Raw genomic sequence first — 17,074 nt, 5'->3', positions numbered from 1 at the left:
CTGAAAACATTCATAGAAGGTGCTTAGCCAACCAATAAAGTTTTCAAAAGAGATGATTGCTGAGCTGAATGTGGACAGTGTAGTAAAGGAGAGATAGACCGTCTTGAGTTATGCACAGAGATGTGGGTCCTGAGAGGTAGCACAGCGAGCAGGCAGGGCATTTGCCTTGCATGCAATCGCTCTGGTTCCATCCCAGCACCCCATATGGTCCCCTGAGCCCCGCCAGGAGTGATCCCTGAGCACAGAGCCAGGAGTAAACCCAAGCACTGCAGGGCATGGCCCTCAAACAAAAATATACAAAAGCGTGCCATAGCCTGCCGCATTTGGAAAAGAACTGGGGTCCGGAACCACTGGAGAAAGAAGACGTGGTGTGATGAGAGACGAAACTGAAAGCGTATGGAGAGACCGCTCATTACTGAGCTGTATCTCCTACTGCAGTTTCCTTCTGATAGTGGGAAACTACTATTTCAGCCAGGGAGTGGGGGAGAGGGGTGGGGAGAGTAGTGGTGGGTGGGTGGGGAATCATGCTAAGTCTAACCCGTTCCTATCTCAGGTTTATGTCATTGGCCATGACTTGCCTTTTGCCTCTGTCTTCTAATCACCCACACTACCTTGAATGCCTGAATACCTCATGCCTTTTTGTTCTCTCTCCACAGACTGCTCTTTCCGCCCATAGCAACCTATGGATTATACATGCCTCTAATTTACTCATTTTATTTTTATTTTTTTTATTTTTTTGCTTTTGGGGTTACAGCTGGCAATGCACAGGGGTTACTCCTGGCTCTGCACTCAGGAATTACTCCTGGCGGTGCTCAGGGGACCATATGGGATGCTGGGATTCGAACCCAGGTTGGCTGCATGCAAGGCAAACGCCCTTCCCACTGTGCTATCACTCCAGCCCCTAACTTACTCATTTTAAAGCCATTCACTCCTTCTTGAATTTATATTTTGATCTCTATTGTCAAAGAACCCGTAAAGGTTACCTTTTTTTTTTTTTTTTTGCATGTCTTTCTTTTCTTTCTAGGCTTTAAGGTCATGGTCTTGGACGTCCCACTTGGTCACACTGTCATTACAGATGCTAGGCTGTGTGACATCTGTACATATCATGTACATCTGTACATATCATGTACATTCACTCGCTTGTGGCGCTTGCCAGGGCCTGCACATCTGGATATGATGCTTGCAGCACTTGGCCGTTATTCTCAGCAGCGGTCGCTCTCCTCAGCTGTGGCGCTCGCACATGCGCTGGTGGGAGTCACGGTCCTTTAGTTGTAGTGCTTGCCAGGGGTTGTTACGGCTGTCATGTTACATGCTGGCCAGCGATCACTCTCCTGGCCACGGTACTCACACATCTTTAGTTGTGGTGTTTGCAGCAGTCACATGCTTTAGTTGTGGTACTCTCAGATACCTGGGTGTTAGAGGCTGTGTACGCACCATGCTGGGGTCCCAGACAGTAGTAAACTACAGGGACTGTTCCTGCAGGGGACACCAGGGATTGAATTCATGTTTGCAAGATGGGTGCTTCACTGCTGAGCCATCCCCTGGGCTCTTTAAGACCACACAAACATACACACACTTCCCCCCCCCCAACACACACACACATACACATTTGGCTGGGCTCAGGGCTCCTCATGGCTTTGTGCTCTGAGGTCACTCTTGGAGGTGCTTAGGGGACTGGCTGGTGCTGAGGCTCAAGCCATGGTCCACCTCATGCAAAGTAAGAACCTTAACCTTGGACTATCTCCCCAACCTTCAGGTGGATTTGAATCCATCCATTCCTACATTCCCTGACCTGGATGGAGCATTGTAATTAGATGGATTTTTCTGGAGATGCCCCTGATTCTTCTGGTAGCATTGTTGAGAAAGGGCTCGAGAGAAGGATTAGAGTGATGTATGGAGATGAAGGTGTTTGTTACAGGGATCTAGGTGAAACATGTTGAAGCCAGTGAGAGAACCTAATGTGTTCACACTCAGCATGAAGAACTGGTGAAGGGGCCAGAGAGAGAGAGAGAGAGAGAACAGCAGGTGAGTACTTGCAAGTGACTGACCTGGGTTCGATCCCTGCTACCCTAAAGAATGGAAGAAAGGAAAGAAAGGATAGAAAGAAAAAGGAAAGAACTGTTAATTGTGGAAGGTGAGGAGGCAGGGAGAATAAAAGATGACTTGTTGATATTTGATGAAAGTGACTAGGCTAGTGGTGGCTCTGTTCATCCAGACAGGAAATACAGGAAAATACAGGTTTTGGAAGAACAAGGAAGAATCCAGTTTTGGATCTATAGGGAATGGAATGCCTGAGGAACTCTCAGTGTCTGTGTTGCAAGCTATAATGCCCAAAGTAGAGAGAGAGAGTATGGGGAATATTGTCTGCCATGGAGGCAGGGGGAGGGTGGGAAAGGGGGGGTATGCCAGGGATATCGGTGGTGGGGAATGTGCCCTGGTGGAGGGATGGGTGTTTGATGATTGTGTGATTGTAACCCAAACATGAAAGCTTGTAACTATCTTACAGTGATTCAATAAAAATAAAAATAAAATAAAATAAAATAAAATAAAATAAAATAAAATAAATGCTTGAGGAACTACAGAGGGGATGGTTTGGCCTGAAAGTGCTGATGTTATGGTCTGCAATAGGAGAGTAACTGGAGTTACGGAAAGTAGGTGAGATTTTCTAGTTTTCAACTGTGATTCTACTTGAAAACTATCTGGGGAGCTTTTAAAGGGTAAGGATGAGGGATCAAGGCATTAAAAACTGCTTCCCATGTAATGATGATATGCAGTTAGGGCTGAGAACTGGGCTCAGAGCCAGCCAAGGAAGTGATGGAACTCTGAGGAACAATAGCATCCAACATTTAAAAATCAGGATAAATGTCACACTTTGTTGTAGTTACTTGCTTTTTCTGTACTTGGGACACGTAGCTGTTGAAGTAATTGTCTTGAAAATATTTTACCCTGATCATGGCTAGAAGCTCCATGGGGTATGGAACCCTGCCTAAAACTAAACTACTGTTTTCCTCCACTGCTCGAAGCTCTTCTGACACAAAGACTTTGAGTTTTCTTCTCACAGTAAATGATTCCCAACTCTGGATGACCTTCACTAGCGGAGTTGGTGCAGACCCCAGAGGTGCAGGACTCAGTTTCAGCCACCTTCCTTTAAATATCAGTTGGAAGTTTCAGGTTGTGATTTTTACTTTCGAGCAACTGGCTATAAGTTAAGGTTCCTGCAACCCCCTCCTTAGATCAGCAGTTTGCTAGGAGGACTCAGACAACTTTAAGAACACTCTTACCGGGGCTGGTGAGATGGTACAGTGGATAGGGTGCTTGCCTTGTACGTGGCCGACCCGGGTTCGATTCCCGGCATCCCATATGGTCCCCCAAGCACTGCCAGGAGTAATTCCTGAGCACAGAACCAGGAGAACCCCCTGAGCATCGCTGAGTGTGCCCCCCCCCAAAAAAAAAAGAAAAAAGAAAGAACGCTCTTACAATTACCTCTCCATTATAAAGGTTAAAAATGAAGACTAGGGCTGGGGAGACGGCACAAAGGGCCGGAGCACAAGTCTTGCGTGATCTCTGGCACTGAATACCCGCTTGCATACCCACTCTCCCATCACGGCTGGGGCAATCCCAAAATGGGGCTGGAGCGATAGCACAGCAAATAGGGTGTTTGCCTTGCACATGGCCGACCCTGGTTCGATTCCCAGCATCCCATATGGTCCCCCAATCATCGCCAGGGGCGATTCCTGAGTGCAAAGCCTGGAGTAACCCCTGTGCATCGCCGGGTGTGATCCAAAAAGAAAAAAAAATTAAACTGAAAACAAGGAACTGCCAGGCAGTTCGGATGCACGGGGCAAACTGTGGCAGTGGGCACTGAGCTTCCATTCCTTCTCCAGTTGCACCACCACTATCCACGTGTTTGCCAGTCTGAAAGATTTCTGAATGATTGAGGCTTAGGAATTTTATGCAGTCAGTGTTACATGGGGACACTTGATCTAATCATTGGATACTGGTGATTGTTTTCAATTTACAGCCCCCTACTACTTTTCTCCTAGGTCAGCATCTGGTTGCTCTGGCAAGAGTCATTTATTTTACTAGTATAAACTCCAGTAAGATTGAAAGAAATTGGGGCCGGAGCAATAGGACAGCGGGTAGGGTGTTTGCTTGCATGCAGCTGACCCGGGTTTGATCCCCGGCATCCCATATGGTCCCTGAGCACCATCAGAAGTAATTCCTGAGTGCAGAGCCACCAGGAGTAATCCCTGAGCATCACTGGGTGCGGCCAAAAAAGAGATTGCAAGAAATTTATTATGAATCACAAATTCCTTCTCATTCCTATCAAGTAATTCAAGAGATTTAGATTTTTGTGGCAGGTATATAATTATGGTAATTATGATAATTATTATATTTGTTATTTATAGTAATTAATTTTCTCAGACTATCAAAGCGCCTTCTTTCTGTTTTTTCACTGCCTTGCACAGGATTTGTTGTTTTAGAAACTTGATGTAATATTGGTTGTATGACTCAGTTGGTAAATAAATCTGCTAAGACAGGTCTTGAGTTCACAGTTTTGAAAACTGACCAACTATGTTTTGGCTGCTTTACAGATAACTATTCATGCTCGCAGTCTTCCTTGTTTCAGCCCCTCCCACCGTGCACATAATCGTGATAAATTAGAGTAGATACCGATGAATGGAATTGTGATTTAGCTTTAAAATCATTTTGCTGGGGCTGGAGCAAGAATACAGCAGGCGGGGTACTTGCCTTGCACAAGACCAACCGTGGTTCGATCCCTGGCATCCTGCATATGCCCCCAGCACCGCCAGTGGTAATTCCTGAGTGCAGAGCCAGGAGTAACCCCTGAGTATTGCTGGGTGTGACTCCAAACACCAAACAAGCACAAAGGTTATGGTGTGATAGTATAGAGGTTCCTTCATAGAGCTTCTATTCATTCTGGACAGAGATACCTAGTCTCTTTCAGATGGTTGAGGCATATAGAACACATCTCTTTTTGGGGGGGATAGGGGGCTGGGTCACATCCAGCAGTCCTTGGGGGCTATTCTCAGCTGTTTTCAAGCATGGCTTCTGCTGGTGCCGGGGATTGTTGTAACTGCGATCAAACCTGAGCTTCCCACATGCAAGGAATATGTTCAGTCTATTGAACTGTCTCTGGCTCAGTCATAGCCTTTTAAAACAAATAGCTTTGGTTTATACTTCGGCATTTCTAACCAGGACAAAAATTTCTAATAAAAGATCTTAGGCAGTGGTAGAACTCTCTCTCTCTCTCTCTCTCTCTCTCTCTCTCTCTCTCTCTCTCTCTCTCTCTCTCTCTCTCTCTCTCTCTCTCTCTCTCTCTCTCTCCAGGCCACACATGGTAGTGCTCAGGGGCACTCCTGGCTCAGTGCTTAGGGATTGGGCTTATCAGTGCTCAGGGTCCGTCCCTTACCGAACGTCTGACCCTGATATCAAGCGTTTACTTCAGCCCATTGAGCTATTTCTCTGGCCCAGAACCATTTCACTTCAAAGAGATTTTTCAGAAATGATGAATATGCATTGTTACCTACCTATAAGAATCTCCTTGGCTTTAGTGATAGGGAGGGGGCGGAGGGGAGAAATCTGTAATTCCCAAATATTCAATGACTGTTATAGAAAAGTCTGTAATTGCTTATTTATTGATCAGCACATTTTGATAACAGCACATTTCTGTTAGAGCTGAGATACAAACTGGATCTTGTTTTCTTACTCTGTGGTCAGTAGTGTTTTCCCCCTTCCCTTCTCGTTGTTGAGATGAGCAGCAGTAACTGCACATGTCCTTGGTGGCCGTGCTCACCAGGGCCACACACCTGGTTGTGGTGCTCGCCCTTGGACTCACTTACCGTGGTTGCAGTACTTGCACACATCTGGCTGTGTTTTTCCAGAGCGTTCGCGTTCTGTGGCAGTGCTGGGGTCCCAGACAGCGGAAGCACAGGGAGCACAGGTGGGCTGCGATGGGAATTGCACGAAAGCCTCATGCTTGTGCGGTGGGTGCTCTAGTGACTGAGTCAGCCCTGGCCCCTACTGGCCCCGGGGAGAATTTTCAGTTGACTCCTGTTTCAGCATATGAAATGGTTTGCATTTTATTGAGAATTCGGGGATTTTCGATGAGAAAATCTTCCTTACTTAAATTAATTTCATGTTTCTCTAGGTACCCTTCTCCCGAGCTGGTTTAAAGATTTATTCTTCGCCTTTGATTTTCAAAAGTTTAATTTTTATGTGTCTTGGCATGCTTTTTTTTTTTTTTGGTTTAATCTTTGGGGGAGCTCAGGAGTCATGGCTCTGCACTCAGGAGTTACCCCGGGTGGTGCTCGGGGAACCATATGCGATGCCAGGATGAAACCCGGAGCAGCTGTCTGCAACGCAGGCGCCCTGCCTGCTGCACTAACGTCTGCAGCCCCTAACGGTGGCTACTTAAGATTTTTGTTATGATTCCCATTATCTGACTCATCTTGGTATTGGTTTCTGTTAGTGCCTTGAACTTGTGGTCATACTGGTTATTGTTTGAGTGTAGCTTAGTCTTTTTAAAAAATTTTTTAATTGAATCACAGTGAAATATACGGTTACAAAGTTTCATAATTGGCTTTAAGTCATACAATGTTCCAACACCCATGGCTTCACCAGTGTACTTTTCCCACCACCAGCGCCCCCAGTTTCCCTCCTGCCTCTATGAGGCACTTCCCCCGCCCCTCCCCCTCCTTCTCCCTTCTCCCCACCCCACAATCTTCCAACCATTGCCCAGTCCTCCTGGCCATTTTCCCTGGCCTTAGATATTAGTCTTATACTTCTCTCTCTCTCTCTCTCTCTCTCTCTCTCTCTCTCTCTCTCTCTCTCTCTCTCTCTCTCTCTCTCTCTCTCTCTCTCTCTCTCTCTTTCTCTTTCTTTTTAAAATACATCCCACAATAGGAATGCAGTCATTCTCTATCTGTTCCTTTCCTTCTGACTTCTTTCACTCTACCCTGATCATTTTTCATATTGTGTTAGGTGACTCAAGATCATGCTTCAATCTTCTGCTTTAGTAGGCAGCCACCCAAAAAGTCCTAATATGCAGGTCCTAGCTTGTGTATTCCAGTAAAAGCCTTATTCATATATAAGGCTTATACCGTGCATTTATTCATTTAAAAATAGAAGTTTTCTTCTCATGCATTTACTCAGCTAAAGTCTAATACTTTTTCCTGTATACACAATTGTTCACCCATTATCACAGTTAACTTTAGGACATTTTCACACCCCACAGAGATACCGTATACATGTTTCACTTGTCACTGCTCGTCACCCCCCTTTCGTAGGCAACCACTATTTTTTTTTCCTGTTGATTTCCTTATTCTGTACATCCTATGTAAATTTAATCATACAATATGTCGTATATTACTGGTGTTTTCCTTTTACCATGTTGTTTTCAAAGCACTGTTGTAAAAAATTACAAAGGCGTGCGCACAGGAGGGTGCAATGATGTGCTGTGTGTTGTGTTCTTGGGCTCTCGGGGCGATTCTCTCACGAGTGCCGCTTGAGTGCCGCTCACATTCGGTGCTCTCAAGCCGCTGTGTCAAGATCGGGTCGGGATGGTTCCTCCTTGTGCTCTGCTTCTGTGTGTGCCGCTCTGCTCTTTTCTGTCTGTCTCTCTGTCTCTGTCTCTGTCGTCTCTCCTCTGGTCTCTTCAGACCTCTCTCCGTCTCTGCTTCTGTGTCTTCTCTCTTGCTTCTGCATGTTCTCTCTCTCCTGCTGCCTCTGTCTGTGTCCTGCTGCCTCTTCTTCTGTCTCTCCTGTCTCTTCTTCTGTCTCTGCTGTCTTCTCTGCTGTCTCTGCTGTCTCCGTCTGTGCTGTCTCCCACAGTCTGAGTTTATATAGCAATCACATAGGGGGCTGACACAAAGGTGGGTTGAACATTAACAAATCAACAAAGAAGGGTAAGACCATTTCTCGAGGAGATGAACAAAATCTCATCTAAGGAGATTGCTAGGAGGTTCGCTCAAGGGTGGGGTCCAAACAAGGGCATGTCAGGGTATGTCCCTTCCTTCCTCAGCTAGTAATCCACTTAAATAGTTATGGTAAATTTACTTCTAATATTTCTAGCAATGTCATTCAGTATGAGCCCAGTAAGAGATATATCACACTTAAAGTTTGGTTCTTCCTGAGGACATCTACTGTATATTCCAGACCACAGTCCTCTGGCCAGCTTAGTCTTCCTAACCCCAGCAAGGTCCTAGTCTCAACGTTACTTTTGGATCGTGACAGCATTTGTCTATGACCATGCTCTCAACTTATAGTTGAGTATTGTGGCGCTTTGGCCTGGCCCATTTCAATGCCAGGGTAGCTCACAGCTTGCCCTGGGTCCATTCTGTCCCTCATCGGGACCCTGCTTTTGGGGTGCTAGGAATTAAGGGCAACTGTGTCAAGAAAGCAGATGCCCAGGAGTAAATATTATTGGAGTTAATCGGCTCCCAAGTTACAAGACATAATATTAACTGTCTTCCTGTGTCCATTAAAAAGGCTCTAAGGTTAACTAAGTTCCCTGTGGCAAGGCTGAAAGGCTATAATAAAGCAGTTTTCAGTGCTCAGGACAAAGAAGAAGATAAAGTATCCAATAATGGAGGAAAGAAAGATGCTTGTGATAGAGAAGAAGAGAAAGGAGCCAAAGAGAAGGGGAGCAAGAGAAAGAAGCCGGCAGAGAAGGGGAACAGAGAAAGACGCTGTAAAGGAAGTTAACAAAAGTGGTGATACCATTTTTTAAGATAGAGAGGAATAGCGCTTTAGAAGCTAGGACTCAGCTGAATTTTTATTACCATAATGTTACTTGCACAGGCCTCTCTGGCTAAATAAATTTATGTCCTGCAATTGAAGCACATGCAGGGAAAGACATTTTTCTAGCCTAATAATTATGAGTTGCTCTGACCATTGTCTTACACGAACTGGTTTAATAATCCCTAGACCATTAGTGGACATTCAGTTGTTTCTTATTTTCAGCACTAGCCAAGTAGGAAAATGTAAATAAATTTCTTCTGAGTCTTAAAACAAAAAAAAAAATGGAATATCGGCCTGTTCCTTCAGAAACCTGCCCTAGTATGTGCATTCCTGGTCTTTAATCTGCTCACTGGAACCCACTATAAATATGGAACCCAACATAAACCCATTGTTATCCTACATACTGTAATGTGGAATGCTGTATCTGTATTTTTTTCTTTTGAATGCTGTTCCATTTTATGACTCAGTCACATCTTATCCATTAATTGATGAATGTTTGAATTGTTTCCTACTTTTGGCTTTTGTGACTAGCACTCAGGAGCATTTGTACACAAGTTTTTTGTTGTTGTTGCTTTTTAGTGAAACAAGATAGGGTTTTTTGTTTTGGAACAAGATAGTTTTTATTGAATGAAGCTGACCTAGCAAGCTGTGGGGGTGGGAGAAGGAAAGGGATTGTGTTAGTTCAAGAGAGAGCAGGAGTTTGGAAGAGCAGGGATGCCGGCAAGCAAAGAGACGTGGAGACCAGGGGATCGTGCCGGGCTGCAGAGGGAGCCTGCATGCAGGTTTTTATGTGGACATATTTTCATTTCTCCCAGGTATACAGCTAGGAGTATAATTGTTGGGTCTTATGGTAACTCTAACACTCCACACCTAACGTTTGGAGGAACTGCAGAGCACTTTCCAGCTGCCACTCCATTCCAGCCGCAGGGTGCCAGTGTGAGAGATTTCGCTCCTGCTTGCCAACGTGTTATTGAAAGGTTGGCAGAGAAGTAAAGAGACCGAGGCTGAGAGGGAAGAAAACTAAAGCCAGGTTTATTGGGGACGCTCCCTCAGCCCCGCGCTGGCAGCCCATACCCCCTGGTTGGAGGGGAGGGGCAGCGACGGGCACAGCTTCCAGAGCCTGACACACACCACAGGAGCTGCTGCAGGAGAATGCAGAGAGGCGGTGGGAAATGAAGTAGACGCTCCGATAGGAAGGGAGGGAGGGAGGGAGGGAGGGAGGGAGGGAGGGAGGAAGGAAGGAAGGAAGGAAGGAAGGAAGGAAGGAAGGAAGGAAGGAAGGAAGGAAGGAAGGAAGGAAGGAAGGAAGGAAGGAAAGGAGTCTCAGGACTGGAGCGATAGCACAGCAGGTAGGGTGTTTGCCTTGCACATGCCAACCCGGGTTCGATTCCCAGCATCCCATATGGTCCCCTGAGCACCGCCAGGAGTAATTCCTGAGTGCAGAGCCAGGAGTAACCCCTGTGCATCGCCAGGTGTGACCCAAAAAACAACAAAAAAGTCTTGAAACTGAAAAAGGTCTGTAGAGCGCATCTTTAGAGTCACACTCAGCATGAGACTGTACGGGCATCTTGTGGGGCAGTTCATCTTGGACACAGTTGTAAGTGGAGTAGCACTGTGGCACTGTCCTTCTGTTGCTCACCAATTTGCTTGAGTGGGCACCAATAACGTCTCCATTGTGAGACTTGTTACTGTTTTTGGCGTATTGAATATGCCATGGGTAGCTTGCCAGGCTCTGCCATGGGGGCGGGATACTCTTGGTAACTTGCTGGGCTCTCCGAGAGGGACAGAGGAATCAACCCAGGTCAGCCGCATGCAAGGCAAATGCCCTACCCGCTGTGCTATTTTTATCAATTTATCAAGTTACATAAAAGGTCCTCCTCCCCTCTTTAGCCCTAGGATGTTTTAATATGTAAATGAATGTAACACACCATGTCAATAAAAAGAAAGAGAAAAGTTATGACAATAATTGTAGATGCTGAGAAAGCACCCGATCAGATGCAGACCTATTTAGGTAAAAATTCAGCAAAAAGGGCCTAGAATGATAAGCTTCGTGTACAACTAATATATTATGAAAGATGCAAGGCTTTCTTTTCAAGTTAGGAACATGACCCAGTTGTTCACTCACCCCATTTTTTCTTTCAATGCTGGGGATTAAATCCAGGACTCACAAACACAAGGCGAATGCCCTGCTGCTGAGCTAGTATTACAGGGCTTGGCTAGAGCAATTACAGACTGCAGCAAGAAATAAAATAAAAGTGAAACTATTGTTTGCTAATGATAGAATACACACAGAAAACTCTTAAGTTTCATTAAAGGCAATTAGAAACAATGAGTACAGCAAGATGAAATCTTTCCACTCCTGTTTATAAATTATGAGCCAGAATACATTGATAAAACTACTCCACTTACAACTGTGTTCAAAATAATTAAATTCTTAGTTACAAATTTAATGGTGACATCCATAACATAAAGTATAAGATGCTATTAAAAGACATAGCAGGGGACAGAGAGATAGTACAGTGAGTAGGCACTGCCGATTTGGATTTGATTCTGATACCCCATAATGTCGCCTGAGTCTTTTTTTTTCTTTTTAGGTCACACCCAGTGATGCTCAGGGGTTGCTCCCGGCTCTGCACTCAGGAATTACTCCTGGAGGTGCTCAGGGGACCATATGGGATGCTGGGAATCAAACCCGGGTTGACCGCATGCAAGGCAAACGCCCTACCCACTGTGCTATAGCTCCAGCCCCAGCCCCCTGAAAACAGGGCCAATGGTAAAGCCCTGAGCACAGCTGAGTGCAGCCTCCAAACACACACACACACACACACACACAATGGAAGACATAGCAGAGGGAACAGACATGGTGCCCCAGGCACCACCAGGGGTCCTTCCTGAGCACAGAACCAGGAATTAGAGCATGGATGGGATAGACTTCCCGTGTGTCTGACAGGAAGAATCTATATAGTTAATCTTTCCATTTTCCCAAAAGCAATATGTAGCTTAAATGTAATTCTACTCAGAATTCCATTCTCTTGGAAATAAAACAGAAAAAACCCTGAAGTTAGTATGCAATCATGAAAGACCCTGAATAGCTGTAATCCTGACGAAGAAAAATAAAAATGGAGGCATCATGTTAGCTAACTCAAACAGTACTATAAAATGACAGTAGCTAAAACTAGAAAAACCACAAAAATTGACATGTGGATCAATGAATTAGTATAGAAAGTTTAGAAATAAAACATTTATTGTTAATTTATGACAAAGAATCTCAGACTGTCCAGTTGAGAATGGAGAATCTCTTTAACATATGGTACAGAAAATAGGATAGCCATATATACAAACTAAATTCAAAATGCGTTCAAAAATTGGATCTAAGACCTGAAGTCATTAAGTATATAGGAGATAATATCAATGAAAAATTCCATGGTATTAGCTTTAGAGATGTGTATGGGGACTGAACTCCAACATCAAGAAACATGAAAAAACAACAACAACAACAGTGGGACTGTATTAACTTAAAATCTTTGTACAACAAAAGAAAATATAAACAGAATGAAAAGGTGGCCTAATGAATGTAGAAGATATTTCACATCCTATATCTATTAAGGGTTAATACCCAAAGCTAACTCATAAGAACGTTAATAGACAAGGTTAATATGTGTACCTTACAGTAAAATAGAAACCCCAGTGAAGAGATTTGAATCATTTTTCAAAGGTATTCATACAGATGGAAGGTACTGATTATCAAATTGAAAAGGGAATGCAAATGAAAACCACAATGAGAGAGCACTTCAGCCCCTGAGAATGGCTTCCATCAAATGGAGCAACACTTGTAAGTGCTGGGGAGGTGTGGAGAAATAAGGATCTACTGTGATCTGGGATTGGGGATGTAAATTGGTCTGACTATTTTGAAGCATAGTATGGAGAATCCTTAAAAAGATGAAGATAGGGGGGCTGGAGCGGTAGCACAGCGGGTAGGGCGTTTGCCTTGCACGCGGCCGACCCGGGTTCAATTCCCAGCATCCCATAGGGTCCCCTGAGCAGCGCCAGGGGTAATTCCTGAGTGCAGAGCCAGGAGTGACCCCTGTGCATCGCCGGTGTGACCCAAAAAGCAGATAATAATAATGCTAATAAGAAAGAAAGAAAGGAAGGAAGGAAGGAAGGAAGGAAGGAAGGAAGGAAGGAAGGAAGGAAGGAAGGAAGGAAGGAAGAAGAAAGAAAGAAAGAAAGAAAGAAAGAAAGAAAGAAAGAAAGAAAGAAAGAAAGAAAGAAAGAAAGAAAGAAAGAAAGAAGATAAAGATAGGCTTTAGCGATAGTATAGCAGGTAGGGCATTTTCTGTGTATGCGACCAACGTGGGTTTGGTCCCCGATATTCCATATGGTCCCCTGGTCCCTGTCAGGACCGATTCCTGAGTAGAGACATAGGAGTAACCTCTGAGCATTGCATAGTGTGGTCCCAAACCAAACCAAAATAAGTTAAAGAGAGCTACATATGATTTAGCAGTTTTACCTCTGGGTATCTTAAAAAATATATACATGTCAGCACATATGCATGTCAGCACATATACACATATACATGTCAGCACAAAAAGTTAGATTCACCTAGTATTTATTGCTGATTTAGTTACAGTAGTAGCAATAGTAAAAATATGGAATCAGCTGAAGTGCCCCATGCCAGACTACAAAATGTTACATTTATACAATGGAAGACCATTCAGCTATTTAAAGAAAGATGAAATTTTGCCACTTGCAGCAAAATGGAAAGGCCCCTATGTAATTAAATAAGTCAGAAAGCAAGTCAGGTTGAGTCAGAAAAAGTCTTATTTGCCTGTGCTAATAAAATCGGTGAACAGACGAAACCAAAAAAATTAAAAATTAACCAGAGTTCTCTTACAAGAAGAAGAGGTTGGTGTGTGAGAGACAATTTTGGGAAGTGTAGGGGGGAAAAAAAGGTGGTAGATTTTATTTGTAACGAATAAGTTAATGAAAAAAAATAAAACAACCTCTGTGCTTATTTAAAACTTAGGTAAGAGGAGTTCTGAGCATTGCTGGGTATACCTCACCCCTTCAAAAAAATAATCAGGGGGACTGGAGCAATAGCACAGTGGGTAGGGCATTTGCCTTGCACACGGCTGACCCTTGTTCGAATCCCAGCGTCTCGTATGGTCCCCTGAGCACCGCCAGGAGTAATTCCCGCCAGGTGTGACCCAAAAAGAAAAAAAAATCAATCATCACTCAAGAAACAGTAGCTATTGAAATGCTCCTTTGTTGGTAGAAATGATTCTAAAAATAGGTCTGACCTTCTGTAATTTTCTAAATTTGTACTCAGTGTATCTTCTGTTAAAAAATAAAGTGGGCCCCAAGAGAGTACAAGGGATAAGATGTATGCCTTGAAGCTCGAAGATTCTGGTTCGATCCCTGGCACCACATGGTCCCTTAAGCACAACTGGGTGTGGCCCTGGAAGGCCCCAGGTAACACAGTGTGATCTGGGTCACCCCCAGCGCTGCAGAGCCCCGGCAGCAGTACTGGCCTGTCAGAGCCAGAGAGCATCAGTGCAGTATCCTCTGTTTTTGAGTGATTACGACTGAGACTTGGGGTAGAAGTCTTATTTGTAAATAGATTTGAGAGACATCAGAATATCTGTTGTGCTTGGGGCTGGAGTGATAGCACAGTGGGTAGGGCGTTTGCCTTGCACACGGCCAACCTGGGTTCAATTCCCAGCATCCCATATGGTCCCCTGACCACCACCAGGAGTAATTCTTGAGTGCAGAGCCAGGAGTAACCCCTGAGCATCGCTGAGTGTGACCCAAAAAGCGAAAAAAAAAATAAAAGGAACATCTACTGTGCACGTGTGTGCTTGTGTGTGTGTGTATGTTTGTGTGTGTGTGTGTGAGAGAGAGAGAGAGAGAGAGACACCACAGATGAAGCATTGGTAATGTAGGTGTATGTATCATGAATACTGTCACTGAAGTATTATTTTGTTTTAAAAGTATAAAATTGGTATACACATGTGAGTTTGCTTTTTATTTATTTATTTTTAATTTATTTTATTGAATCACCATGTGGAAAATTACAATGCTTTGAGGCTTAAGTCTTAGTCATACAATGCTGAAACAACCATCCCTTCACCAGTGACCATATCCCACCACCGGAAAAAAAAAAAACCCACAGTACGCCTCCCATCCCGCCCACCCCCACAGCCCCCCTTATAACTGATAAATTTCACTTTACTTTCTATTTAATTTGGTTACATTCAATTTTTCAACACAATCCTCACAATTATTGTTAGGAGCACCCCACTAGAGTCAGACCTGTTGTGAAGGGAAATGAGATCGTGCGGCTGCGGCTGCGGCTGCGGTTTTGGATTTCTGTACGTTAACAACTAAGTCCAGGGAGATTTCTTCCGGATATTCGATCATTGCAAGCTTGTAAATCCTGTCTGTGGTCGTCATAATATGGTGGTCCCCTTGCCCTTCATCCCCGGGAAGGGACAGGCGAGAGAGAGAAATACCTTTCCCCTCCTGGGCGGGCATGGGGTCACGGCTTGGTTCTCAGGCTGGAGACATTCTGCAAGTAGCTGCCCACGTTGAGTTTGGTTCAACTGGGTCTGGATTCACGCTCGTGCAGCTGCAGAGGGGCCGCACATGCGTGCGGCCCCCGGGGTCACATCTCAGCGGAGGGCTGAGTTTGCTTTTTAACCTTGGCTTTCTACTTTGTTCCATTTAATTCTGCTAGTATCTTAACAGTTAAAATATTCTTAATACTGGTGTTGTAACATTATATGCCTAAAATTCAATCATGAATAACTGTAACTTTGTAATTCATGGCAATTCAATAAATAAAAACACTTGTGTTAACATTTTACTATGTATTTGACTCTTTTTCCATAGTTTTGGAAAAACTATTTTTCCTCCATATTATTTCAATATGCCAAAAACAGTAACAACAAGGCTCACAATGGAGACGTCACTGGTGCCCCCGCAAGCAAATCGAACAACTGGACAACAGTGCTACAGTGCAGTGCTACTATTTTGTAGAATTGGAGCAATAGCACATCAACCCACGTTCAATTCCCCCCATCCCTCTCAGAGAGCCCGGAAGCTACTGAGAGTATCCTGCCCACACGGCAGAGCCTGGCAAACTACCCATGGCATACTCAATATGCTGAAAACAGTAACAAGTCTTACAATGGAGATGTTACTGGTGCCTGCTCGAGCAAATCCATGAACAATGGGACGACAGTGCTACAGTGCTACTATTTTGTAATCACTTGTTGAGTCAACTAAAAAAATCTTATATGGGTAATGATTAAGATTGCAAAAATTTTTTTTTTTTTTTTTTTTTTTTTTTTTTTGCTTTTTGGGTCATACCTGGCAACGCACAGGGGTTACTCCTGGCTTTGCACTCAGCAATTACTCCTGGCGGTGGTCAGGGGACCATATGGGATGCTGGGAATTGAACCCGGATCGCCGCATGCAAGGCAAATGCCCTACCTGCTGTGCTATCGCTCCAGCCCCTGCAAAAAAAAAAAAAAAATTATGGCTTCCAGATTACTGTTTCTTTGTAGTTCTTTATCTCATTTTCACATTGTTCAGCATTTTCTTTATTTCAAATGATTCCGAAGGTGTTTTAAGATTTAAGAGAGAAATCCCATTAGTAGCTTAATCATCTGTAAATTTCTTACTTTACATTTTATCTGAGCTGGAGTGGTAGCACAGCGGTTGGGCTTTCGCCTTTCACGCAAACAACCCTTGTTCGATTCCTCTGCCCCTCTCGGAGAGCCCGGCAAGCTACTGAGAGTATGGAGCCTGCACGGCAGAGCCTGGCAAGCTACCTGTGCATATTGAATATGCCAAAAACAGTAACAATAAGTCTGTCAATGAGAGACGTTACTGGTGCCCACTCGAACAAATTGATGAGCAACGGTATGACAGTGACATTTTATCTGCTGTTCATGCCTTGAGTGCATGAATGGTGAATGAATTTTAGGTGGGGTATTTTGACCCAGGGATCAAACCCAGGACTCAAATGCAAGGCAATTGCTTTACTAATCATCTATATCCCCAGCATCTTAGTTTGTCCTTTGTTTTGTTGTTTGTTTGTGGTGGGGGCATTGGGGTGACTCCCAAGTGGAGCTTATGTGTCCTGGGAGCGCCTCCTGGTGATTTTCCACCAACCAGGATATTGGTTAACCCCTGTATTACCTCTCTAGCTTTCTCTAGAAAAAAATTAAGTTTAGTGGAAATAAGTGTGTCAAGAATGTGCAACCTATGTATTATTCCAGTTATTTGAGGTCACATGTAAAAGGGA

General features: G+C 44.2%; 1 protein-coding gene across 1 annotated transcript in view; it reads left to right on the top strand.

Annotated features, from left to right (window-relative positions):
- The window catches only part of TPST1 (tyrosylprotein sulfotransferase 1), a 78,085-nt gene that overhangs the window by 1,070 nt on the left and 59,941 nt on the right, over window positions 1-17,074 (top strand). The gene's annotated exons all lie outside the window — the stretch shown is intronic.

This window comes from Sorex araneus, chromosome 4 (assembly GCF_027595985.1).
Source record: "Sorex araneus isolate mSorAra2 chromosome 4, mSorAra2.pri, whole genome shotgun sequence".
In the NCBI taxonomy this organism is placed as follows: domain Eukaryota; kingdom Metazoa; phylum Chordata; class Mammalia; order Eulipotyphla; family Soricidae; genus Sorex; species Sorex araneus.
The sequence above is the reverse complement of the archived record's forward strand: the minus strand, read 5'-3'. Positions and strand labels throughout refer to the sequence as shown.